The sequence below is a fragment of the Heteronotia binoei genome, chromosome 5, assembly GCF_032191835.1.
Source record: "Heteronotia binoei isolate CCM8104 ecotype False Entrance Well chromosome 5, APGP_CSIRO_Hbin_v1, whole genome shotgun sequence".
NCBI lineage: Eukaryota > Metazoa > Chordata > Lepidosauria > Squamata > Gekkonidae > Heteronotia > Heteronotia binoei.
The window spans coordinates 1,677,548-1,703,531 of NC_083227.1; the positions used below are offsets into that span (position 1 = coordinate 1,677,548).

The 25,984-nt window shown below is 47.1% G+C and overlaps 1 pseudogene; it reads left to right on the plus strand.

Annotated features, from left to right (window-relative positions):
- Positions 1-313: 313 nt before the first annotated feature.
- On the plus strand, positions 314-12,798 carry LOC132571370 (oocyte zinc finger protein XlCOF6-like; annotated as a pseudogene).
- Positions 12,799-25,984: the final 13,186 nt, after the last annotated feature.

Here is a 25,984-nt window from a genome sequence, read left to right on the forward strand (position 1 = left end):
TTATTGAGAACGCACATACAGTATGGAAGCAGGTTGAGTTTGATACTGGCCCAAGGCTGGAGCCAGTTTTTTCTAGGTTCCTACAGGCGGGAAACAATACAGCCTTTTTTCACACCCCCAGAGACAGCCGGCTTTTCCCAGGGTGTTATCTCATTCCCAGCGGAAGAGTCATTGAGGATGTGCACTTCAAAGCTGCAGCTGGTTTCTCACATGGGAGTGAGATTTTACTCTTGCGGTTACAATATCCTTTGGGAAATAGGCACTGGCTACAGTTCTCATGGTTAGTAAAGCAGGGTTCACGCTGAAATACATCATGGCGTTAGTCATGTCAAGCACTCTATTCTATATTTCAGTTTTAGTAAGTTACACGTCTGACACCTTCGACCTTCTTAAACTCTGGTGCCCAAAACTGAACACAAGACTCCAGGTGAGGTCTTACCAGATTCCATCACTTCACGTGATCTGAGTGTACACTATACTCCTGTGGATATAGCCCAAAATTGCATTTGCCTTTTTAGCTACTGCACCACACTGCTGACTCATGTTCCGTGAATGGTCCACAAAGACCCCTAGATCCTTTTCACACATACTACTGCCAAGACAAGTCTCCCCCATCCTATAATGATGCATTTGGTTTTTCCTACCTAAATGCAAAACTTTACATTTATCACGTGATCTGGAGACTATACTTTTATTGACACAGCCCAAAATCAATTCTAATGATGATCAGTTATAATCCTGGGAGATCTCCAGCCCCACCTGGAGGCTAAGGCAACCAAAAAGAGTAACACGGAAAATGGAGCAGGTAAACAGCAGAAAGGCATCTGTGAAAAACCAGACTCTATAGATTAGAAAAACACTAAGAAGAAATTTAATACAAATTTATAGAGTGCCTACTATACGTCGTACAAATTTTTTTTGCTATCAGAATGCTGACCACACCCGTACCCCAAAGTCTTTCAACATGCAATTTATGCCATTTTCTCCGAAAGAGTGGGTCCAGGAAGTGACATGAAGTCGCTTTGCACAGAGTCCAGCACTCCAAATACTCCTTTTAAACGGAGCCGGTGTAGTGAAAAACTGCAGCCAGGCACAAACACACAACAGGGTTGTACATGATGCCCTGTTTCACACAAGGCTTCTACAAGCTGCATAAATATAGCATTAAGATTCACCAGCAGAAATAACACACCACAAGTTTAAACAAATATACAAAAATGTATCAGAGGGCCAACAACAGGGCAGAGAGGCCGAGGCCTTCCCCTGACAAGAATATCAGAAGAGTCCTGCTGGATCAGACCAGTGAGGGTCCATCTAATCCAGCCTCCTGTCTCACACAGGGGCCAACCAGTTCCACTGCAGGGCCAACAACAGGGCAGAGAGAAGAAGACGACTGCAGATTTATACCCTGCTCTTCTCTCTGAACCAGAGCGGCTTACAATCTCCTATATCTTCTACCCCCGCAACAGACACCCTGTGAGGTGGGTGGGGCTGAGAGGGTGCACACAGCAGCTGCCATTTCAAGGACAACCTCTGCCAGAGCTATGGCTGACCCAAGGGAATCCAACCCGGTTCTCCCAGATAAGAGAGCTATGGCTGACCCAAGATCAGCTATGGCTGACCCAAGTTTACCTTGACTTCCAGAAAGCTTTTGATAAAGTTCCTCATCAAAGGCTCTTTAGAAAGCTTGAGAGTCATGGAGTAAAAGGACAGGTCCTCTTGTGGATCAAAAAGTGGCTGAGTAATAGGAAGTAGAGAGTGAGTATAAATGGGCAGTCTTCGCAGTGGAGGATGGTAAGCAGTGGGGTGCCGCAGGGCTCGGTTCTGGGTCCCATGCTCTTTAACTTGTTCATAAATGATTTAGAGTTGGGAGTGCGCAGTGAAGTGGCCAAGTTTGCGGATGACACTAAATTGTTCAGGGTGGTGAGAACCAAAGAGGATTGTGAGGAACTCCAAAGGGATCTGTTGAGGCTGGGTGAGTGGGCGTCAACGTGGCAGATGCGGTTCAATGTGGCCAAGTGCAAAGTAATGCACACTGGGGCCAAGAATCCCAGCTATAAATACAAGTTGATGGGGTGTGAACTGGCAGAGACTGACCAAGAGAGAGATCTTGGGGTCGTGGTAGATAACTCACTGAAAATGTCAAGACAGTGTGCGTTTGCAATAAAAAAGGCCAACTCCATACTGGGAGTTATTAGGAAGGGAATTGAAAACAAATCAGCCAGTATCATAATGCTCCTGTATAAATCGATGGTGCGGTCTCATTTGGAGTACTGTGTGCAGTTCTGGTCGCCGCACCTCAAAAAGGATATTATAGCATTGGAGAAAGTCCAGAAAAGGGCAACTAGAATGATTAAAGGGCTGGAACACTTTCCCTATGAAGAAAGGTTGAAACGCTTGGGACTCTTTAGCTTGGGGAAACGTTGACTGTGGGGTGACGTGATAGAGGTTTACAAGATAATGCATGGGATGGAGAAAGTAGAGAAAGAAGTACTTTTCTCGCTTTCTCACAATACGAGAACTCGTGGGCATTCGATGAAATTGCTGAGCAGACAGGTTAAAACGGATAAAAGGAAGTACTTTTATTTTATTTTTATTTATTTATTTATGATTTATATCCTGCCCTTCCCACAAAAGTGGCTAAGCACCCAAAGGGTGATTAACATGTGGAATTCACTGCCACAGGAGGTAGTGGCGGCCAGAAGCATAGCCACCTTCAAGAGGGGTTTAGATAAAATTATGGAGCAGAGGTCCATCGGTGGCTATTAGCCGCAGTGTGTGTGTGTGTGTGTATGTGTGTGTGTGTATATATATATATATATATATATATATATATATATATATATATATATATATATAATTTTTTTGGCCACTGTGTGACATAGAGTGTTGGACTGGATGGGCCATTGGCCTGATCTAACATGGCTTCTCTTATGTTCTTATTCCAGCAGCTGTAAGTGGAGGAGTTGGGAATAAATCCCAATTCTCCCAGATAAGAGTCTGCACACTTAACCACTTAACCACAAACTGGCCAAGGCCTTCCCCTGAGAAGAACCTCGGAAGAGCCCTGCTGGGTCAGACCGGTGAGGCTCCATCTAGTCCAGCCTCCTGTCTCACACAGTGGCCAGACAGTTCCTCTGGAGGGCCAACAACAGGGCAGAGAGGCTGAGGCCTTCCCCTGAGAAGAACATCAGGAGAGCCCTGCTGGATCAGACCAGTGAGGGTCCATCTAGTCCAGTCTCCTGTCTCACACAATGGCCAGCCAGTTCCTCTGGAGGGCCAACAACAGAACAGATAGGATGAGGCCTTCCCTTGAGAAGAACATCAGAAGAACCCTGCTGGGTCAGACCAGGGAGGGTCCATCTAGTCCAGCCTCCTGTCTCACAGTGGCCAGCCAGTTCTTCTGGAGGGCCAACAACAGGGCAGAGAGGCTGAGGCCTTCCCCTGATGCTGCCTCCTTGCTCTGGGATCCAGAGGCTGACTGCCTCTAAATGTCACCACAGCTAGCAGCCATTGATAGATTTGCCCTGCGTGAATTCATCTAGTCTTTTTGGCAGCAAATTCCACATTTTAATCACTCTGTATCTTGAACAGCTATATAGGATGCCTTCAATTTGTAGTTGGGGGAGGAAGAACAATTCCTCTTTGTCCACTCTGTTGTGGCAATTTTTATTTGCGTTGAATGGAAAGAAAGTTGTGGTGTAGCAATGCGGTGGTGAGGAAGCAGAGGCCAGGTCTCCCAATTGAGTTGAATGGGAAAAGAGAGGGCAGGTGTAGCAATGGGATGCATTGGGGACCCAGAGACCAGTTGAGTTCAATGGGAAAAAGGCCAGGTCTACCAATCGGCTGCATTGGAACCCAGAAGCCAAGTGTATCATTTCAGTTCAATGGGAAACAGAAGGCCAGGTCTCCCATTTGGCTGCACTGGGGACCCTGAGAAGAACATCAGGAGAGCAATGCTGGGTCAGACCAGTGAGGGTCCATCTAGTCCAGCCTCCTGTCTCTCACCCAGTGGTCGACCAGTTCCTCTGGACGACCAACAACAGGGCAGAGAGGCCGAGGCCTTCCCCTGAGAAGAACATCAGAAGAGCCCTGCTGGGTCAGACCAGTGAGGGTCCATCTAGTCCAGCCTCCTGTCTCCCACAGGGGCCAGCCAGTTCCTCTGGAGGGCCAACAACAGGGCAGAGAGGCTGAGGCCTTCCCCTGAGAAGAACATCAGAAGAGCCCTGCTGGATCAGACCAGGGAGGGTCCATCTAGTCCAGCCTCCTGTCTTACACAGGCGCCAAACAGCTCCTGTAGACAACAAGCAAGAGGGCATGGAGGCCGAGGCCTTCCCCTGATGCTGCCTCCTTCTCTGGGATCCAGAAGTTGACTGCCTCTATAATAATAATAATTTTTAAAAAATTTTATTTATATCCCGCCCTCCCCCACCAAAGCAGGCTCAGGGCGGCTAACAACATTTATAAAAACACGATACAATAGATAATAAGACATTAAATTAACATTATTTAAAAACTAGTTAATACTTAATTACACTTAACTTGTTCTGACAGTACCATGGTATTTCTGACGCTATTTCTTTCAGTTCACATAATGACAGGGTCCCTCGACAGGACCATACTGGCGGTTTTCTTTATTAAACACCATGGATCAGCAGTCCGTGAATGCCAGCTTGAAGAGAGTGGTCTTGCAGGCCCTGCGGAACTGAACAAGGCTCCGCAGGGCCCGCACCTCCTCCGGGAGCTGATTCCATAGGCATGGGGCCGCGTTGGAAAAGGCTTTGAAATGTGAAGTTTCCCCTCGGTCACCATAGCTAGCAGCCATTGATAGATTTGCCCTCCATGAATTTATCAAGCTGTGTATTCCTGTGGTGGCCATGACTACACCCTCTGGTGGCAAATTCCACACTTTAATCGCTCTCTGTGTCCTGAATCTACTGCCCATCAGCTATATTAGATGCCTTCAATTTCTATTTGCTTGAGGAAGAAAAATTCCTCTTTGTCCACTCTCTGTTGTGGCAGGACTTCCCCGCGCAGAAGCCGTGCTGACTTTCCCTGAGCACGCTTTGTCCTTCCATGTGTCTGACAATTAATTCTGTCTTTGATTACAGATTCTGCTAATAAGCCCAGGACAGAAATTTGGATGACCGGCCTGTAATTTCCTTGTTCCCCTCTGGGTCCCTTTTTAAAATTGGTCACATACACAGCTTCGTAGATCAACTATCTCACGTCCTTTAGAAACTCTTGGGTGTTTGCCATCAGGACCCGGAGACTTTGGGCCTTCCTAGGAGATGTCGACGATAGTTAATGACATGAATCCTGATTTGCAAACCATGAGAAGGAATTTCCTTCTGATCCAGGAAGGCAGTCCTGGGTGTGTCTTGACCAGGATCGGTGATGTAGCTCCCTCTTCTTTAGGTTCCTTTCTGCCTTTTTGATATATTCCCCTCTCCCTCTTCATAGCCAAGTGAATAAAAGCATTTTTTCCACAGCTGGAAGTAACCCAAGAGAAGGGAAAGGAGATGGAAGAGCAGGACCCAGAAGGACCTGGAACGGGCAAGAGAGAAAGCAAAGGCCCCAAACCTACCCTAGCTGGGAGTGGTGTTGGATTCTGGGACAGCCCTGAGCTGGAAGTCTCTTATGAGGTCACGGCGATCTCAGAGGAATATCGCCAGCGTTTTCGGCAGTTCCGCTACCATGAGTCTGATGGGCCCCGAGAGGTTTGCAGCCAGCTCCATAGACTTTGCAGCCAGTGGCTGGAGCCAAAGAGGCACACCAAGAAGCAGATCGTGGACCTGGTGATCCTGGAGCAGTTCCTGACTCTCCTGCCCCAGGAAATGCAGGGCTGGGTCAGAGGATGTGGGCCAGAGACCAGTTCCCAGGCGGTGGCCCTGGCCGAAGGTTTCCTCCTGAGCCAGGCAGAGGAGAAGAGGCAGGCAGGACAGGTGAGGGAGCTTCATGCAGCCCCTTCAAGCTGTGATATTCCACCTTATATGCATCCCTCCAGACACTTCACCAGGGTTGATAGAAAACCAGAACCCTAATTCTTCCCATTGTGGTTGAAGCATCTCTGTTGATCGATGGGGGGGTGATTCATCTCCTTGGTCTTTAGCCTTCCTGCTCTTCCCTGTCTCTCTTCCTGCTGTTCCAGATGTGGGGACCATCTGTGAAGATGGAAGCGAACTTCTCTGAGGAGGAAGGGTCTCCTTTGGAGGAAGAGCAGAAGGCGCAGGCCCAGGAGCGTGCCCAAGAGGCCCTCTCACACGGTAAGGGTGCCCTGTGCCCAGATTTGGGCTCATTGTGAAGTTGTCGGATAGAAGGTTGTGACTCAGCAGGGGACCAGGAAGGGCCTTCTACAGGCTGCCACCGCTCTGGTCAGGGTCTTTCTGGGGGGCCCAGAGTACCCCCCAACCCCTGAATCTTCCCTTTTAGCCAAACCTTTTAGCCATGACCAAGGAGACACGAGGACTCGGGCAATCTAAGAACAACTATTTATAGTGCTTAAACAATTGGTGGGGCTGATTATGGACAAGTTGCTGGATTAAGAATAAATAAGCAGAAGTCCAAAATGCTCACTAAAAACATTCCTTTACAAGAGGTTAAAGAGCTTGAAAGAAGAACAGGGTTTAGTAATGAAATGAAAGTAAAGTATTTGGGGATTACTATGTCAAATAAATGTAGCAATTTATACGACTATAACTATGTCCCTCTTTTAAATGAGATTGATTCTTCTTTAAAAAAATTGGCTAATATGAAACTCTCTTTTATGGGTAGAATAGCATTGATCAAAATGACTATCCTACCCAAAGTTATGTTCTTATTTCAAATGATTAACTTTGTGGCTAAGAAATCTTTTTTTACTAAATTAGATCAATTAGTTAAAGTATTCGTTTGGCAAGGCAAGAGACCTAGGGTAAAATGGAAAATTTTAAAAGATAAAAAGGATATGGGAGGACTGGGCCTTCCGGATTGGGAAACTTATCACTCTGCTTGTGTCATACTTTGGTTGAAAGAATGGATCTCTTTGAAGGATACTCGTTTATTAGCTTTGGAAGGTTCTGACTTGCAGGCCGGCTGGCACGAGAACCTATGGTATATTCACAAAGGACAGCATTATTTTAGGAATCATTTAATTCGCAAAACTTTATATGAGGTCTGGTTGAAAATCAGAAGAATAATTTATAATAAGACACCGAGATGGCTATCTCCGGAAGAAGCCTCAACCCTGCCACAGTTATGGAACTCTACAAGAACGGCGAGGTATCAGGATCTCCTAGATGAGAAGGACAATTTAAGAAAGAAAGATGATCTTGAATCTAGGGGGATAAAATTTGATTGGTGGACGATGAATCAGATAATAGCCAAATACAACATGGATAAGTTGAAAGGATTTACCAAATATAATTTTGATTTTGATAAGCTTTTACTTACAGATGAGGATAAGGTAATTAAGAAAGTATATAATTATATTTTACAAATTAAATTAGAGGATGAAATGGTCAAAGAGTCATCGATAAAATGGTCCCAAAATCTGCAAAAAAATATCGATTTGGAACAATGGTCCAATTTCTGGAAAGTGAATTATAAAATTATTAAACTGATTAACTACAGAGAAAATTTTTTTAAGCTTTATCACAGATGGTATATTACTCCCCTGCAATTGTCTAAAATCAATCAATCTATCTCACCTTTATGTTGGAAATGTGGTTTAGTAATAGGTTCCTTTTATCATATTTGGTGGAACTGTAAAATTTCTAAAAAATTTTGGAAAAGAGTACACGATACACTAAAGGCAATATTACAATTAGATCTGCAGTTTAAACCGGAGGTGATGTTGTTGTCATTTGTTAAGAAAGTTGTACCTTCTGAGGATGAACATATGACGATATATATTCTTACGGCGGCAAGGATAGTCTTTGCTAAATATTGGCGACAAAGGATATGTCCCGAATTAAACGAAGTGGTTGATAAAAATTTTAATGCTGCCGAAATGGATATACTTTCGAATATGTTAAAAGGAGAGTCCAAAACTGAAGCTAGTAGAAAATGGGTTAAATTTTATAAATGGTACGAAGCAAAGCAAGGCGTTAATATTGCATAATAAGAAGGAAAATCTGAACGCTGTTTATACTTTGTATAAAAATATTGGAGGGGAAAAAAAGCTAGATTAATGATAGACTAATGATCAAGTGTTTTTCTTTTTTTTTCAAATGCTTATATTTGTTATTTTCTGGTTACGATAAAAACCACAGACAACCCTCCTTAAGGATGATTGAAAGGCCAATTATATGATTACTTTATTGTGTTGTTTGTTACTATTATCTGTTTGGCTGGTATATATTATTGTTTTTCTTTTTTTTTAATTAATAAAAGAATATCTGGGGGGGGAAAAACAATTGGTGGGTAGTAAAGACTTTTAGTGCAGCAGTGAATGGGGGAATGTATTTCTCCTTAATAATGGTATATCGGAATAATGTTTTATATCGACATACTCAAATAAGGGATGTTGGCTGTTTATCTCATTACCTATACTTGACCCATTTCCATTTTATGTATTCTTTTCTTCTAAATGGCAAACTAGAATGATGTTTATAATGTACAGATTGATGTTGAGTAGTAAATCAGGTGGACATCAACAAGGACATACATGTCCTTTGGTAATTTACTTAGCCTTGCAGAAACACCAATTGGCAAGCAACTTTTATTACCTTTTATGGCTCTCCAGGCCAAATGTTCTTCTAAACGGTCACACTGTTCCACCATGTGATCCCAGATCTGTATCCGTTTGCCCTCTTAGTCAACAAACTGTGTGTCTTTCAGCCCACTGGACCTGATCCCCTCGTCTGAAGCAGTGTGCTTTTAGCACACGAAAGCTCACGTTCTGAATAAAACCTTGTTGGTCTTAAAGGTGCACTTTAGCCCCTGCTTTGTTAAACTGCTCCAGACCAACACGGCTGTCCACTTGGATCTAAGAAAAGCCCTAGCGAGACGAGATACATGTCCCCTTCTCTAAGTCAATCCAATTCACTCCTCCTCCCTGGATGAGGGATTTCCCTGCAGCTGCAGCCTCCTCCCTTCCAGCCTCAGCAGAGAGAACAACCGTCCTTTCCAGCCATACTAGCAGGTGCAAGTGGAGGAGCGGGGAATCAAACCCAGTTCTCCCAAACACTTAACCACTACACCACACACTGCAAATGTGTTGGCAGTGATTATACCAACCCCTCCCTGAGGCTTCCCCTTACCTTTCCCTCAAGTTTACTCAAAACTGTTACACATTTTTTAAAGTATACCCAGTGCAGGATTTCACAGCCTTGGGCACAGGGGTGCATGAAGCAGGATTCGAAGAAGCAATAAAATATGAAGTCTCTGCTAACACCCTTTATTCCAACATTCTCTCCCTCACAGGCAGTGAAGAGACGGTGCTGATCCGTCAGCATTGTGGAGGAGTGGAAACGGCTGCTGCCCCTGCAGTCCAGGTAGGGGAGATGAGCAGGGGACCACCTGAGTTCCCCCCTCTTCCTCAGGGGGGCTTTTGCTCCTGCAGTTGCTGCTCATGTGTCTGAGCGAGAGGGGCTCTGAGGGCCGCTCCATTTACCCCCCTGGCAAGCTCTCCATCCTGCACCACCCCAGAATGCCCCTGTCCAGAGTACAGTCTTGACTGGGACAGTCTCTGATGAGGAAACCTGCTTTTTCTTTCAGGGTCCTTTTTCCTTTGAAGAGGTAGCTGTGTTTTTCACCGAGGCTGAGTGGGCCCTGCTGGATCCAGACCAAAGAGATCTCTACAGGGAAGTCATGCTGGAGAACTACGGGAATGTGGCCTCTCTGGGTAAGGATCTTTCAAAGGTGTGAATTGCTGCCATTGTGATGATGTGTGAATCAAGATATGAAAAAGCGATAGGTCCTTGTGAGGCTTGGTCCTGTACTCCCCCCCTCTGGAGGACTCCAGGAGCTGAGTGAGCTCTGAGATCAGCCGACACACCGGGCTGGTCCAGGGGCCACTGTGGTCCATGTCGTGGCCAGCAGGAGAGTCAGGGTGGGTGTAGTGACCTGAGCTGGAGACAGACAAAGGCCTCGTGTCACTCTTCCTCCTCTCTCTCTGTCCCAAAAAAAGCAGGGATGTACAAGAGGCTGCAGTGAAATCCTGACTTCTCCCCCTAGCCAGCAGACCCCTGTCATGGGAGTCTAAAGATCAGCTCTTGCTCTCTCTCATCACACGAAGAAGGAAACTCTCTGACACGGGACTAGACATTACGATCACTTTTGTATTTAATCATCAAAGAAGAAGAAGACAATATTGGATTTATATCCTGCCGTATGCTTTGAATCAGAGTGGTCACAATCTCCGGTTTGGTGTAGTGGTTAAGTGTGTGGACTCTTATCTGGGAGAACCGGGTTTGATTCCCCACTCCTCCACTTGCACCTGCTGAGATGGCCTTGGGTCAGCCATAGCTCTGGCAGAGGTTGTCCTTGAAAGGGCAGCTGCTGTGAGAGCCCTCTCCAGCCCCACCCACCTCACAGGGTGTCTGTTGTGGGGGAGGAAGGTAAAGGAGATTGTGAGCCGCTCTGAGACTCTTTGGAGTGGAGGGCGGGGTATAAATCCAATATCTTCTTCTTCTTCTTTAGCTCCCCTCACCCACCACAACAGACACCCTGTGAGGTGGGTGGGGCTGAGAGAGCTCTCCCAGAAGCTGCCCTCTCAAAGACAACTCCTACAAGAGCTACAGCTGACCCAAGGCCATTCCAACAGCTACAAGTGCAGGAGTGGGGAATCAAATCCAGTTATACCAGATAAGAGTCCACAAACTTAACCACTACACCAAACTGCAGGTCTAAAGACCTTCATGGCAAGGCAAATGGGAAGCACAGAGGAAAATATCTTTGCCACCTTTTCCCTTCAAGTACATTTAGAGAGTTTTGGGGAGGGAAGGGATAGTAAGAATGTAGGAAAAGTTCTACAGGAGGGGTGGGCAGGGAAAGGTTGTGACCAGCAGTTCAGGAGTCAAAATTGCATGGTCATGAGTTAGGAGTTTGTGGTAGGTTCCTTGGCTCCTTGTGTGAGTTGCGATTTGACTTCCCTCTTTATTCCAGCAGGAGATGTTAAAGAGCCAGTTGGGAAATTTCATGGGTTCCCGCTGGAAAAAGCCAAGACTGAACAAGCTGAAGGAAACTTCGAGAACAGAGATGAACCACAGAGGCAGGAAGGAAACCGTACAGCGAAAAGGGGAGTTAAGACCATTCCTTGCCAAGGAAGCAGCTTCCATGAAATCCCAGTCTCTAGCCGTCACCAACGGACTCCTTCGGGAGTGAAGCCATTCATCTGTTCCAAGAATGGAATGACATTCTCCGGTCGAAACAAGGGAAATGCATGTTTCCTGAACCACAGTATAACGAAGACATGTAAATGTCATTATTGTGGAAAGTACTTCAGATACAGAACACAGCTTTTGGTACACCAAAGAATACACACAGCACAGAAGCATGTTGAATTCTCAAAGTGTGGAAAGCAGCTTAGTATGAATTCCAGTCTACAAAAACCACAAAAAACCCACACAGGGAAGAAGACTTTTCAATGCTCAGAGTGTGGAAAGACATTCAGTGCGAGTTCCAGTCTTCAGAAGCATCTAAAAACCCACACAGGAGAGAAACCTTTTGAATGCTCAGAGTGTGGGAAGAGATTTAGTGCGAGTTCCAGTCTTCTGTATCATCAGAGAACCCACACAGGGGAGAAACCTTTTGAATGCTCAGAGTGCGGGAAGAGATTCAGTCGAGCTAGCCATCTTCAACGGCATCAAAAAACTCACACAGGGGAGAAACCATTTGAATGCTCAGAGTGTGGACAGAGATTTAGTGAGAGTGACAGTCTTCAGAAGCATTTTAGAACCCACACAGGGGAGAAACCTTTTGAATGCTCAGAGTGTGGAAAGAGATTCCGTTCAAATCGCAATCTTCAACAGCATCAGAGAACCCACACAGGGGAGAAACCTTTTGAATGCTTGGAGTGTAGAAAGAGATTCAGTCAAAGTGGCACTCTTCAGAAGCATTTAAGAACCCACACAGGGGAGAAACCTTTTGAATGCTCAGAGTGTGGGAAGAGATTTAGTGAGAATACCAATCTTCAGTATCATCAGAGAACCCACACAGGGGAGAAACCTTTTGAATGCTCAGAGTGTGGAAAGAGATTTAGTGGCAGTGGATGTCTTCAATGGCATCAAAGAATTCACACAGGGGTGAAACCATTTGAATGCTCAGAGTGTGGACAGAGATTTAGTGAGGGGGGGACTCTTCAAAAGCATCAGAGAATCCACACAGGGGAGAAACCTTTTGAATGTTCAGAGTGTGGAAAGAGATTCAGTTCAAATGGCAATCTTCAACAGCATCAGAGAACCCACACAGGGGAGAAACCTTTTGAATGCTCAGAGTGTGGAAAGAGATTCAGTCAAAGTGGCAGTCTTCAGAAGCATTTAAGAACCCACACAGGGGAGAAACCTTTGGAATGCTCAGAGTGTGGAAAGAGATTCAGTCGGCGTAGTGAACTTGAGTGTCATCATAGAACCCACATCGGGGAGAAGCCTTTTGAATGCTGAGTGTGGAAAGAGATTCAGTCAGTGTGGCAATCTTCAGCAACATCAGAGAACCCACACAGGAGAGAAACCTTTTGAATGCTTAGAGTGTGGAAAGAGATTCAGTGTGAATTCCAGTCTCCAAAAACATCAGAGAACCCTCACAGGGGAGATATCTTTTGAATGCTTAGAGTGTGGAAAGAGATTTAGTGACAGTGGTAATCTTCAACAGCATTAAAGAACCCACAGAGGGAAGAAACCTTTTGAATGTTCAGCTTGTGGAAAGATATTCAGTGTGAGTTCGATTCTACAGAAGCACCAAAGAACCAACACAGGGAAGAAGATTTTTGAATGCTCAGAGCGTGGAATGAGATTCAGTGTGAGTTTCTGTGTGAGTTCCAGCCCAACTGCACTGAAGAATGAAGACAGGAGAGAAACCATTTGAATGCTCAGAGATTCAGTTGTAGTGACCTTCTTTAACAGCATCTAAGAACACATACAGGGGATAAATATTTTGAATGCTCAGAGTATGGGAAGACATTCAGTTTGAAAGCCAGGCTCCACAACCTTTTGAATGCTCAATAGCATGGAAAGATATTCATTGAGAGTTAGAATCTTCAACAGCATCAAAGAATCTACACAGGGGAGGACTATTCTGACTGCACAGAGTATAGAAGAGATTCAATGTGAGTTCCAGTCTACAAAAGTATCTTAAGAATCCACACACAAGTGAAACCTTTTGAATTCTCATTGTGGATCTTGAGTCACCGTTGCATTCTTCAAAACCCAGGGCTGGCACATAGATGTAGGCCAAGTACTAGATGACCCTGGAGGTCCCTTCGGACTCTATGATACTATGAAATAGGCAGCTTCTTAGGCTGAGAACCTGTCCACTGGGCGGCTGGCTTGGCTACTGAATGCAGTGCAGCTACAAGCCTGCTTCAGCGCGCAGACTCCATTTTGTGGCCCCATGGGTTGGCACGAGGTGGCAGAGGGGAGGACTGGGGTTGATAATTGTATTCAGGCCTCATTTTGGGCAGGAGCTCACAGGAGCAGAGCTGGGGAACCTCTAAATTTTATTGTGCTCTTTCTTTCTTATACTCCCCCCCCAACTTGCTTCTGGGCTCCACTGTTCAAGCCCCCTGTGATGTCAGGGGTGTGTGGCATATGCAAACGAGTTGTGCTAATGAGCTCCGGCACCTCTTTTTCTACGAAATGACTTCTGCTTGTAGTGCTGAGTCCCGGCCAGAGGGGGCAGAGCAGGGACATGCGGCAGCAGCTGTTGTCCTGAGCCAGAGAAGCCAGGGCTATTTGGTCTCTGTAAATTCTTGTGCCCCTTCAGCCACAGCCACTTCCTCTCCTCTGCCGCCCTGGGACTCAACGGGGCTCGCCAACCCCAGGAGGGGTGAGCAGACATGGCTCTGCCAGGATGGAAGGTGAAAAGCAGTGAAGTTGTTGTTCAGTCGCACAGTCGAGTCCGACTCTTTGCGGCCCCCTGGACCAAGTCACGCCAGGCCCTCCTGTCTTCCACCATCCTCCAAAGTCTGCTCAAATGCCCGTTTGTTGCATCAGTGACGCTGTCCAGCCATCTCATCTTTTGCCGTCCCCTTCTTCTTTTGCCTTCTGTCTTTCACAGCATCAGGGTCTTCTCCAGGGAGTGCTCCCTTCTCATTTGGGGGCCAAAGGATTTGAGCTGCAGCCTCTGACCTTCCAGGGAACAGTCTGGGTTCATTTCCCTTAGGACTGGCTGACTGGATCTCCTTGCAGTCCAAGGGACTCTCCAGAGTCTGAACTCTCTGCTCACAACCTGAGTTCTATCCCCGCAGAAGCTGGGTTCAGGTAGCCGGCTCCAGGTTGACTCAGCCTTCCATCCTTCCAAGGTCGGTCAAAGGAGTCCCCAGCTTGTCAAAGTGTAGATTACTGGGGAAGGCAATGGCAAACCACCCCGTAAAAAAGTCTGCCGTGAAAATGTTGTGAAAGCAACGTCACCCCAGAGTCGGAAATGACTGCTGCTTGCACAGGGGACCTTTCCTTTCCTTTCTTAAAAGGGCATCTGTGCTATGCCGGTGGGAGGGGGGGGAGCGTGGTGGCAGCTCCCAGTGTGAGATCGGGTCGCGCTGGGCCGGGACTGGGGGGGAGGGCTGTGTTTTTGAATTTTATGCTAATCTATTTAGCATTAGAATGTTTTCCTCCAATAATTGAATTCGGCCCGTCTACCTATCTTGGGAACATGCTTTTGTATTTTTTTTCTGGTTCATTTCTGCTACTCCTCATGGCAAAGAGAGTGTTTAGAAGATGCTCATTTGTATATTACTAGAAAGGGGTTTTGAAAAGCTGTGGTGTCTTGTCACGCAGTTGCCAGTTTTGCTAAACATTGAAATATGCATTGTTCTCCTCCTTAGTTTTACAAAATCCTGGTCATGTAACCCACTCAGACTTTCCTGGGAAGGTCCAAATAGGCAGCCGTGTTGGTCTGAAGTAGCAGAACAAAATATTTTGTTTCCTGGGAAGGAGCATTCAGGTTGTCGTATTTGTAACATGACAGTTTGTGAAACTGCTGCTTTAGAATTCATCAAGAAAGCAGATTGCAGGCCCCAATCTTTGGATTTCTCATTCTTAGCCATGATGGGCGTTAATCAGTGTAATTATCAATTAAATTTTAATTTGACATAATAATGACGTAATCCTGTAGTCCTTGCGTGCCGTGCTGTTTTGATGCTGTTATATGCAACCCACGCACCTCCATGCATTACCTTGAGTATGGCAATGTATTGTTGATTTAGTCAGAAAGAACAATAATGTGTCCAAGAAAGTTATACTCTATATATATTCAATGCCATATTCCAATAGCTTTTCCTGGCTGCTATGGGAGGAAATACTTTGGGGGTGCAGAGATAGGCTTACTAGATCCAGGAACTCCTGCAAATAGGCTTCCCAATGCCCAGGTCCCAGCGGGGGATCCTCCGGTTTTACAGGCTTCCCCCCGCCCCCAGCCAGTTGCCTGGCGGGGGGAGCCCCGCCCCCCCACAGCCACCATGCAGCTGTAGATCTTGGGCAGGTTTAGAAACCTGCAAACAGGTCCGTTTCAAAATGTGTGTGTGTGTGCCTTTAAAATTGAGCAGGAAGTACTTCAAGGGAAGGGTCAGCAACACAGTCCCTCTGTTTGTTTTGCTTTTCCTTTCAGAGCAACTAAGTGTGTGTGTGTGTGTGTGTGTGTGTGTGTGTGTGCATGTGTGAGAGAGAGGGTTGCCAACCCCCAGGAGGGAGGCAGGGGATTCCCAGGTTTGGAGGCCCTCCCCACCCCCGCTTTAGGGTCATCAGAAAGCAGCGGGGAGGGGGAAGGATATGTCAACTGCGCAATTATTCCCTATGGAGAACGATTCCCATAGGGAATAATGGGGAATTGATCTGCAGGTTTTGGGGGCTCTGGTGGGGGCTGTTTTTTGAGGTATGCATTTTTGAGGTTTGTCACACCCTTGCTCCTGGCTCCACCCCCAAAGCCCCCAGATATTTCTTGAATTGGACTTGGCAACGCTACCTGGAAATTTGGGGAAGGAGCCTGGGGAAAACAGAGGCCTCAACAGAGTACAATGCCATTGTGTCCACCTTCCAAAGCATCCATTTTCTACAGGGACGAGGTTAGAACCTTGTGGGACCTCACGCAGTTCCGCAAGCCCTGTAAGACCGCTCTCTTCCGGCAAGCCTTCAGTCGACTGTAGGAGAATTCCTGAACAACTGTCATCCTGAGAATATGAGCAACATCTGATTTGTTAGCACCAACTGTAGTTTGTTTTAACTGTACTGTTTAGTTGATTTTATCATAGCAATCATAGTATACTATGATTTGATGCCCTGAGCCTGCAGAGAGGGCGGGGTATAAATCGAATTCAACATAAACTAACATAAACATCTCTGTAGTCTGGAAATGAGTTAAAAGGGGTAAATTCTCTGAGATGCGGAGGCATGTGAAGAGGAAACTGAAAGGAAAGGTAAATACAGTCAAAACCCTTGGGGAAGCTTGGAGGCTATTTAAAACAACAATCCTAGAAGCACAGATAAAATATATACCACAAGTTAGGAAAGGCACAAACAGGTATAAGAGAAGGCCTGCATGGTTAACAAACAAAGTAATGGAAGCTGTAAAACGTAAGAAGGACTCCTTTAAGCGGTAGAAAGCTAGTCCAAGTGAGATTAATAAAAGGGAACACAGGCTGTGGCAAATCAAATGCAAGACTGTGATCAGGCAGGCAAAAAGGGGCTATGAGGAGCATATTGCAAAAAACATAAAGACCAACAATAAAAATTTCTTCAAATATATTAGAAGCAGGGAAGCCAGCCAGGGAGGCAGTGGGGCCCTTGAATGACCAAGGGGTCAAAGGATTAGTCAAGGAGGCTAGGGAAATGGCTGAGAAGCTAAATGAATTTTTTACCTCCGTCTTCACTGTGGAAGATGAGAACTGTTTGCCTGCTCCGGAACCACTTCTGTTGGAAGGGGTGTTGAAAGACCTGAGCCAGATTGAGGTGACAAGAGAGGAGGTCCTACAACTGATGGACAAATTAAAAACTAATAAGTCACCAGGTCCGGATGGCATGCATCCAAGAGTTCTGAAAGAACTCAAAGTTGAACTTGTGGATTTTCTGACAAAAACATGTAATCTTTCATTGACATCTGCCTCCGTTCCTGAGGGCTGGAAGGTAGCAAATGTCACCCCCATCTTTAAAAAGGGTTCCAGAGGAGATCCGAAAATTACAGGCCAGTCTGTCTGACTTCAATACCGGGAAAGTTGTTAGAAACCATTATCAAGGACAGAATGAGTAGGCACATTGATGAACACGGGTTATTGAGGAAGACTCAGCATGGGTTCTGTAGGGGAAGATCTTGCCTCACTAACCTGTTACATTTCTTTGAGGGGGTGAACAAACGTGGACAAATGAGACTCGATAGATGTTGTTTACCTTGACTTCCAGAAAGCTTTTGATAAAGTTCCTCATCAAAGGCTCCTTAGAAAGCTTGAGAGTCATGGAGTAAAAGGACAGGTCCTCTTGTGGATCAAAAACTGGCTGAGTAATAGGAAGCAGAGAGTGAGTATAAATGGGCAGTCTTCGCAGTGCAGGACGGTAAGCAGTGGGGTGCCACAGGGCTCGGTACTGGGTCCCATGCTCTTTAACTTGTTCATAAATGATTTGGAGTTGGGAGTAAGCAGTGAAGTGGCCAAGTTTGCAGATGACACTAAATTGTTCAGGGTGGTGAGAACCAGAGAGGATTGTGATGAACTCCAAAGGGATCTGTTGAGGCTGGGTGAGTGGGCGTCAACGTGGCAGATGAGGTTCAATGTGGCCAAGTGCAAAGTAATGCACACTGGGGCCAAGAATCCCAGCTACAAATACAAGTTGATGGGGTGTGAACTGGCAGAGACTGACCAAGAGAGAGATCTTGGGGTCGTGGTAGATAACTCACGGAAAATGTCAAGACAGTGTGCGATTGCAATAAAAAAGGCCAACGCCATGCTGGGAATTATTAGGAAGGGAATTGATAACAAATCAGCCAGTATCATAATGCCCCTGTATAAATCGATGGTGCGGTCTCATTTGGAGTACTGTGTGCAATTCTGGTCGCCGCACCTCAAAAAGGATATTATAGCATTGGAGAAAGTCCAGAGAAGGGCAACTAGAATGATTACAAGTTTGGAGCACTTTCCCTATTAAGAAAGATTAAAACGTTTGGGGCTCTTTAGCTTGGAGAAAAGTAGACTGCGGGGTGACATGATAGAGGTTTACAAGATTATGCATGGGATGGAGAAGGTAGAGAAAGAAGTACTTTTATCCCTTTCTCACAATACAAGAACTCATGGCATTCAATGAAATTGCTGAGCAGTCGGGTTAGAATGGATAAAAGGAAGTACTTCTTCACCCAAAGGGTGATTAACATGTGGAATTCAGTGCCACAGGAGGTGGTGGTGGCAACAAGCATAGCCACCTTCAAGAGGGGGTTAGATAAAAATATGGAGCAGAGGTCCATCAGTGGCTATTAGTCACAGTGTGTGTGTGTGTATATATATAAATTTTTGGCCACTGTGTGATACAGTGTGTTGGACTGGAGGGGCCATTGGCCTGATCCAACAGGGCTTCTCTTATGTTCTTTTGTGACACAGAGTGTTGTACTGGATGGGCCGTTGGCCTGGTCCAACAGGGCTTCTCTTATGTTCTTATGTGACACACAGTGTTGGACTGGAGGGGCAACTGGCCTGGTCTAACAGGGCTTCTCTTATGTTCTTATGTGACACAGAGTGTTGGACTGGATGGGCCCTTGGCCTGGTCCAACAGGGCTTCTCTTATGTTCTTTTGTGACACAGACTGTTGGACTGGAGGGGCCACTGGCCTGATCCAACAGGGCTTCTCTTATGTTATTATGGGACACAGAGTGTTGGACTGGATGGGCCACTTGCCTGATCCAACAGGGCTTCTCTTATGTTATTATGGGACACAGAGTGTTGGACTGGATGGGCCACTGGCCTGATCCAACATGGCTTCTCTTATGTTCTTATGTGACACAGAGTGTTGGACTGGATGGGCCATTGGCCTGATCCAACAGGGCTTCTCTTATGTTCTTTTGTGACACAGAGTGTTGGACTGGATGGGCCACTGGCCTGATCCAACAGGGCTTCTCTTATGTTCTTATGTGACACTGAGTGTTGGACTGGATGGGCCACTGGCCTGATCCAACATGGCTTCTCTTATGTTCTTATGTGACACTGAGTGTTGGACTGGATGGGCCACTGGCCTGATCCAACAGGGCTTCTCTTATGTTTTTATGTGACACAGAGTGTTGGACTGGATGGGCCACTGGCCTGATCCAACATGGCTTCTCTTATGTTCTTATGTGACACAGAGTGTTGGACTGGATGGGCCACTGGCCTGATCCAACATGGCTTCTCTTATGTTCTTATGTGACACTGAGTGTTGGACTGGATGGGCCACTGGCCTGATCCAACAGGGCTTCTCTTATGTTTTTATGTGACACAGAGTGTTGGACTGGATGGGCCACTGGCCTGATCCAACAGGGCTTCTCTTATGTTCTTATGTGACACAGAGTGTTGGACTGAATGGGCCACTGGCCTGATCCAACAGGGCTTCTCTTATGTTTTTATGTGACACAGAGTGTTGGACTGGATGGGCCACTGGCCTGATCCAACATGGCTTCTCTTATGTTCTTATGTGACACAGAGTGTTGGACTGGATGGGCCACTGGCCTGATCCAACAGGGCTTCTCTTATGTTTTTATGTGACACAGAGTGTTGGACTGAATGGGCCACTGGCCTGATCCAACAGGGCTTCTCTTATGTTCTTCTGTGACACAGAGTGTTGGACTGGATGGGCCATTGGCCTGATCCAACAGGGCTTCTCTTATGTTCTTATGTGACACAGAGTGTTGGACTGGATGGGCCATTGGCCTGATCCAACATGGCTTCTCTTATGTTCTTATGTGACACAGAGTGTTGGACTGGATGGGCCATTGGCCTGATCCAACATGGCTTCTCTTATGTTCTTTTGTGACACAGAGTATTGGACTGGATGGGCCATTGGCCTGATCCAACAGGGCTTCTCTTATGTTCTTATGCAAAACAATCCCTTCTACAAGGCAGCCAGTTTTTGCAGGGGAGGTGATCTCTAGAGATCAGTTGTAATTTTGGGAGACCGCCATGCCCCGTCTGGAAGTCACTTGCACAGACAGCTCCATGAGCCTCAGATTGGCCAGACCAATCCGGCCAGGTCTGGGAGCAGGAACCCGGCGGGGGGCGGGGGGGGGCGTCTTCCTCTGTGTCCAGCCCTGCAAGGGAGATCTTCAAGGAGCGCTTGTCTCCTGCTTTGCTCCAGCCCTGCAAGGGTTAAAGGCACAGAGCCGCTTTTGCAAGAGAGGCCGAGCAAGTGGGGGGGGGGGAGGAAGGCTCTTCGGCTGGGGGGGGGGGAGCAGGAATTCCTGAAATGCACAAGAGAGGAAGAGCTTCGGGTCCGCAGAGAAGCAGGGAAAAGGCTCCTTGCAGTAGCCGGACTCAGAGAAGGTCTCCTTGCAAGTAAATCCTGCAGGATTTGGGGAGGGGAGGATCAGGGAGTAGGTCTTGCAGGAAGAGAGGGAAGCGGCTTTTAGCATCACTTGTGCTCTGAATATGAGATTTCTTGGGGGGGGGGGCGGGAATAATCAGGGTCTTTAAAGTGCAAGACTGAATTCAGCAAATGGATCTGGCGTCCAATCGCTGGTCATTTCAATTCTGCACAAAACAGCTGCTGCTCTCAGGTTGTCAAGTCTGCAGTGGGAAATTCCCAGGCAATTGGGGGGAGGGGGGAGCCATAGAGCCCCCACAGGAATGTTTTTGGGGGGCTGACCTGATCTCCGTCCTCAGGATCATAGAGCTGAAAGGGGCCTCCAGGGTCATCTATTCCAACCCCCTGCACAATGCAGGAAACTCACAGCTGCCTCCTCCCCCCAACACACACCCACTGACCCCTGCTCCAGACCCAGAAGATGGCCAAAAACCCTACAAAAACCAGGACCCCTTGCCAGTCTGGCCTAGAGAAAAAATTTCTGACTGACCCCAAAGTGCCCCTCAGCATTTCCCTGGGTGTCTAAGAAGGGGCCACAAGAACTAGGCACTGATGCAGCCCTTCCTGCCCTCCTCCTCACGGTCTCCCTAATCCACAGAATCAGGATTGTTGCCAGATCTCCGGCTAGATTGGGAGCAGGAAACAGGCGGGGGAGAGTTTACGTCCCTGTCCAGCACTGCAAGGGTTAAAGGGACAAAGCCGTTTTTGCAAGAGAGGCCGAGCAAGGGGGGGGGCGGGGAAAAAAGGCGCTTTGGGGGGGGGAAGAGAAATTTGTGAATTGCACAAGAGAGGAAGAGCTTCAGATCCGCAAAAATAAGCAGGCAAAAGGCTCCTTGCAGCCAGGGAAGGTCTCCTTGCAAGTAAGTCCTGCAGGATGGGGGGAGCGGGGAGGGGGGCGGGGAAAAAGGCGCTTGGGCGGGGGGCGGGGGAAGAGAAATTTGTGAATTGCACAAGAAAGGAAGAGCTTCAGATCCGCAAAAATAAGCAGGGAAAAGCTTCCTTGCAGCCAGGGAAGGTCTCCTTGCAAGTAAGTCCTGCAGGATGGATGGGTGGGTGAGGGGAGAATAAGGGATTAGATTTTGGAAGAAGAGAGGGAAGCGGCTGTTAGCATCACTTGTGCTCTGGGCATGAGATTTTTTTTTGGGGGGGGGGGAATAATCAGGGTCTTTAAAGTGCAAGACTGAATTCAGCAAATGGATCTGGCGTCCAATCGCTGGTCATTTCACTTCTGCACAAAACAGCTGCTGCTCTCAGGTTGTCAAGTCTGCAGTGGGAAATCCCCAGGCAATTGGGGGGAGGGGGGAGCTCAGTGGAGTCTAATGCCATAGAGCCCCCACAGGCATGTTTGGGGGGGGGGGGCTGACCTGATCTCCGTCCTCAGGATCATAGATCTGGAAGGGATCTCCAGGGTCATCTAGTCCAACCCCCTGCACAATGCAGGAAACTCACAGCTGCCTCCCTCCCCCAACACACACCCACTGACCCCTGCTCCAGGCCCAGAAGATGGCCAAAAACCCTACAAAAACCAGGACCCCTTGCCAGTCTGGCCTAGAGAAAAAATTCTGATTTATCCCAAAGTGCCCCTCAGCATTTCCCTGGGTGTGTAAGAAGGGGCCACAAGAACTAGGCACTGATGCAGCTCTTCCTGCCCTCCTTCTCACGGTCTCCCTAATTCACAGAATCAGGATTGTTGCCAGATCATATCACCTCACAGTCCTCTCTCCAGGCTGAATATTCCCACCTCCTTCAACCTTCTTAAACTAGTGCCCAAAACTGAACACAAGACTCCAGGTGAGGTCTTACCAGAGCAGAGCAAGGTGATATCATCACTTCACGTGATCTGAGTGTACACTACACTCCTGTTGATATAGCCCAAAATTGCATTTGCCTTCTTAGCTACTGCACCACACTGCTGACTCATGTTCCGTGAATGGTCCACAAAGACCCCTAGGTCCTTTTCACCCATACTACTGCCAAGAAAAGTCTCCCCCATCCTATAATGATGCATTTGGTTTTTCCTACCTAAATGCAGAACTTTACATTTATCACGTGATCTGGAGACTATACTTTTGTTGACACAGCCCAAAATCAATTCTAATGATGATCAGTTATAATCCTGGGAGATCTCCAGGCACCACCTGGGGGCTGATCAATATAATCAACAAAAAGGGATCACAGTTGATAAGACAGGCAAAGAAAGAGACAGATACTGAGATGTGCAGGCTAACAATGTAGGCTCATTTCATCAATGGCCACCTAAAAGAACAGCTTCCTTCTGATAAAAAACATTGCAGAGAGCTGTAGGTCAGCAAACTCCAGAAGACTTGAGGATCTGGTTCATAGAATAAGTTTGGACCGGCTTAAGCTCCAAATATAAATATCTGCACGTAAGTGTCATTGAGTGGTAAGTTTTTTACAACAATATAAAATCTTAAGAATAAGATAATTCCATTCAGCTTTGTGGTATGCCTTGTTGTTATTTTGGTTTATTCCAGGATGAGAGAACTTGAGGGAGGAGATCTTGCAGAAGAGCATTTACATTGGGCTGTTACAAGAGGCTGGTAACCCTGGAAGGATTTTAGGAAGGATTACTCCTGAGGAAGTCCATTGATGAAAGAAGCCTACATCCGGGTGCTCATAGGGCTTTTCTTGTAATATTGGAATGTGAGAATGGACCTCTGCTATAATATGAAGTAAAAAAGATAACTTACAAAAGTTTTTAAATGGTTTTATTAAACATTGTTAGCCAGCACATCACAGTATTTCTTCCTTTCACTGCCCACGTGGAGGCTGGAAACTCCATTAGGCATCAGTTTTGCTCTGCTATGTAACTTGGGGGGGGGGGTGAGGGGAATACAGTGTCTTTAAGTGCAAGGGAGAAAACTGAAGCATGAAACTGGAGTTCTGTTGCTTGTAATTTTAGTCCGGGGTGTGGGTGGGGGGGAGAGGTGAGAAACCTTAATTTGGTCTGTAAGTGAAAAACATCATTGCATGTGGGGTGTGTGTGTGTGGGGGTAGAAGACTGCAGATTTATACCCCACCCTTTTCTCTGAATCAGAGTCTCAGAGCAGCTCACAATCTCCTTTACCTTCCTCCCCCACAACAGACACCCTGTGAGGTGGGTGGGGCTGAGAGGGCTCTCACAGCAGCTGCCCTTTCAAGGACAACTCCTGCGAGAGCTCTGGCTGACCCAAGGCCATTCCAGTGGAGGAGTGGGGAATCCAACCCGGATCTCCCAGATAAGAGTCCGCACATTTAACCACTACACCAAACCGGCTTTCTAACTCCTGCCTGAATGAGAATCAACCACAGCCCCATCGTAGGACCCTGACACAATGCCAGTTTTGGGGCAGAGCTACTACTGGGTATTCAAGGCCCCTCAGCAGAGGAGAGGGAATTAACAGGACCGCAGTAGAAAGAACATGAGCAGAGCCCTGCTGGATCGGACCAACAGTCCATCTAGTCCAACCTCCTGTCTCCCACATTAATCAACCAGTTCCTCTGGAGGGTCAACAACAGGGCAGAGAGAAGAAGACGACTGCGGATTTATACCCTTCCCTTCTCTGAATCAGAGACTCCGTGCGGCTTACAATCTCCTATATCTTCTCCCCCCCGCAACAGACACCCTGTGAGGTGGGTGGGGCTGAGAGGGCTCACACAGCAGCTGCCCTTTCAAGGACAACCTCTGCCAGAGCTATGGCTGACCCAAGGTCGTTCCAGCAGCTGTAAGTGCAGGAGTTGAGAATCAAACCTGGTTCTCCTAGATAAGAGTCTGCGCACTTAACTGCTGCACCAAACTGGCCAAGGCCTTCCCCCGAGAAGAACATCAGAAGAGCCCTGCTGGATCAGGCCAGTGAGGGTCCCTCTAGTCCAGCCTCCTGTCTCACACAGGGGCCAGCCAGTTCCTCTGGACAACAAGCCACAGGGCATGGAGGCCGAGGCCTTCCCCTGATGCTGCCTCCTGGCTCTGGGATCCAGAAGTTGACTGCATCTAAATGTGAAGGGTCCCCTCGGTCACCACAGCTAGCAGCAATTGACAGATTTACCCTCCATGAATTTATCTTATTTCTTTGAAAGCTGTTTATTCCTGTGGTGGCCATGACTACACCCTCTAGTGGCAAATTCCACATTTTAATAGCTCTCTGTGTCCTGAAACTACTGATGCTGTTTTAGATGCCTTCAATTTCTGTTTGGTTGAGGAAGAAAAGTTCTTCTTTGTCCACTCTCTGTTGTGGCAGGACTTCCCTGCGCAGAGGCCGTGCTGGTTTTCCCTCAGCAGGCTTTGTCCTTCCGTGTGTCTGACAATTCTGTCTTTGATTACAGATTCTGCTAATATGCCCAGGACAGAAATTTGGATGACCAGCCTGTAATTTCCTGGTTCCCCTCTGGGTCCCTTTTTAAAATTGGTCACATACACAGGTTCATCGATCAACTATCTCACATCCTTTAGAAATTCTTGGGTGTATGCTATCAAGACCTGGAGACTTTGGGCCTCCCTAGGAGTTGTCTATGATACTTAATGACATGAATCCTTATTTGCAAACCATGAGAAGGACTTTCCTTCTGATCCAGGAGAGAGTCCTGGGTGTGTCCTGACCAGGGTCAGTGATGTAGCTCCATCTTCTTTAGGTTCCTTTCTGCCTTTTTGAAATATTCCCCTCTCCCTCTTCATAGCCAAGTGAATAAAAGCATTTTTTCCACAGCTGGAAGTAACCCAAGAGAAGGGAAAGGAGATGGAAGAGCAGGACCCAGAAGGACCTGGAACAGGCAAGACAGCAAGGAAAAGCCGCCATCCCATCCAACCTGGAAGTGATGCTGAATTCTGGGAAAGAGCTGTGCCAGAGATCTTGGCTAAGGACACCATGACCTCAGATGTTCATTGCCAGTGTTTCCAACAGTTCCGCTACCATGAGGCTGATGGGCCCCGAGAGGTTTGCAGCCAGCTCCATGGACTTAGCTGCCAGTGGCTGGAGCCAGAAAGACACACCAAGAAGCAGATTGTGGACCTGGTGATCCTGGAGCAGTTCCTGACTCTCGTGCCCCAGGAAATGCAGGGCTGGGTCAGAGGATGTGGGCCGGAGACCAGTTCCCAGACGGTGGCCCTGGCCGAAGGTTTCCTCCTGAGCCAGGCAGAGGAGAAGAGGCAGGCAGAACAGGTGAGGGAGCTTCATGCCGTCTTTTCAAGCTGTGATCTTTCACCTTATATGCATCCCTCCAGGCACTTCCCCAGGGTTGATAGAAAACCAGATCCCTGATTCTTGCAGCTCTGTTGATGGATGCAGGGATGGGGAATGGAGCATGTTTTGCTTCCTTGGTCTTTAGCC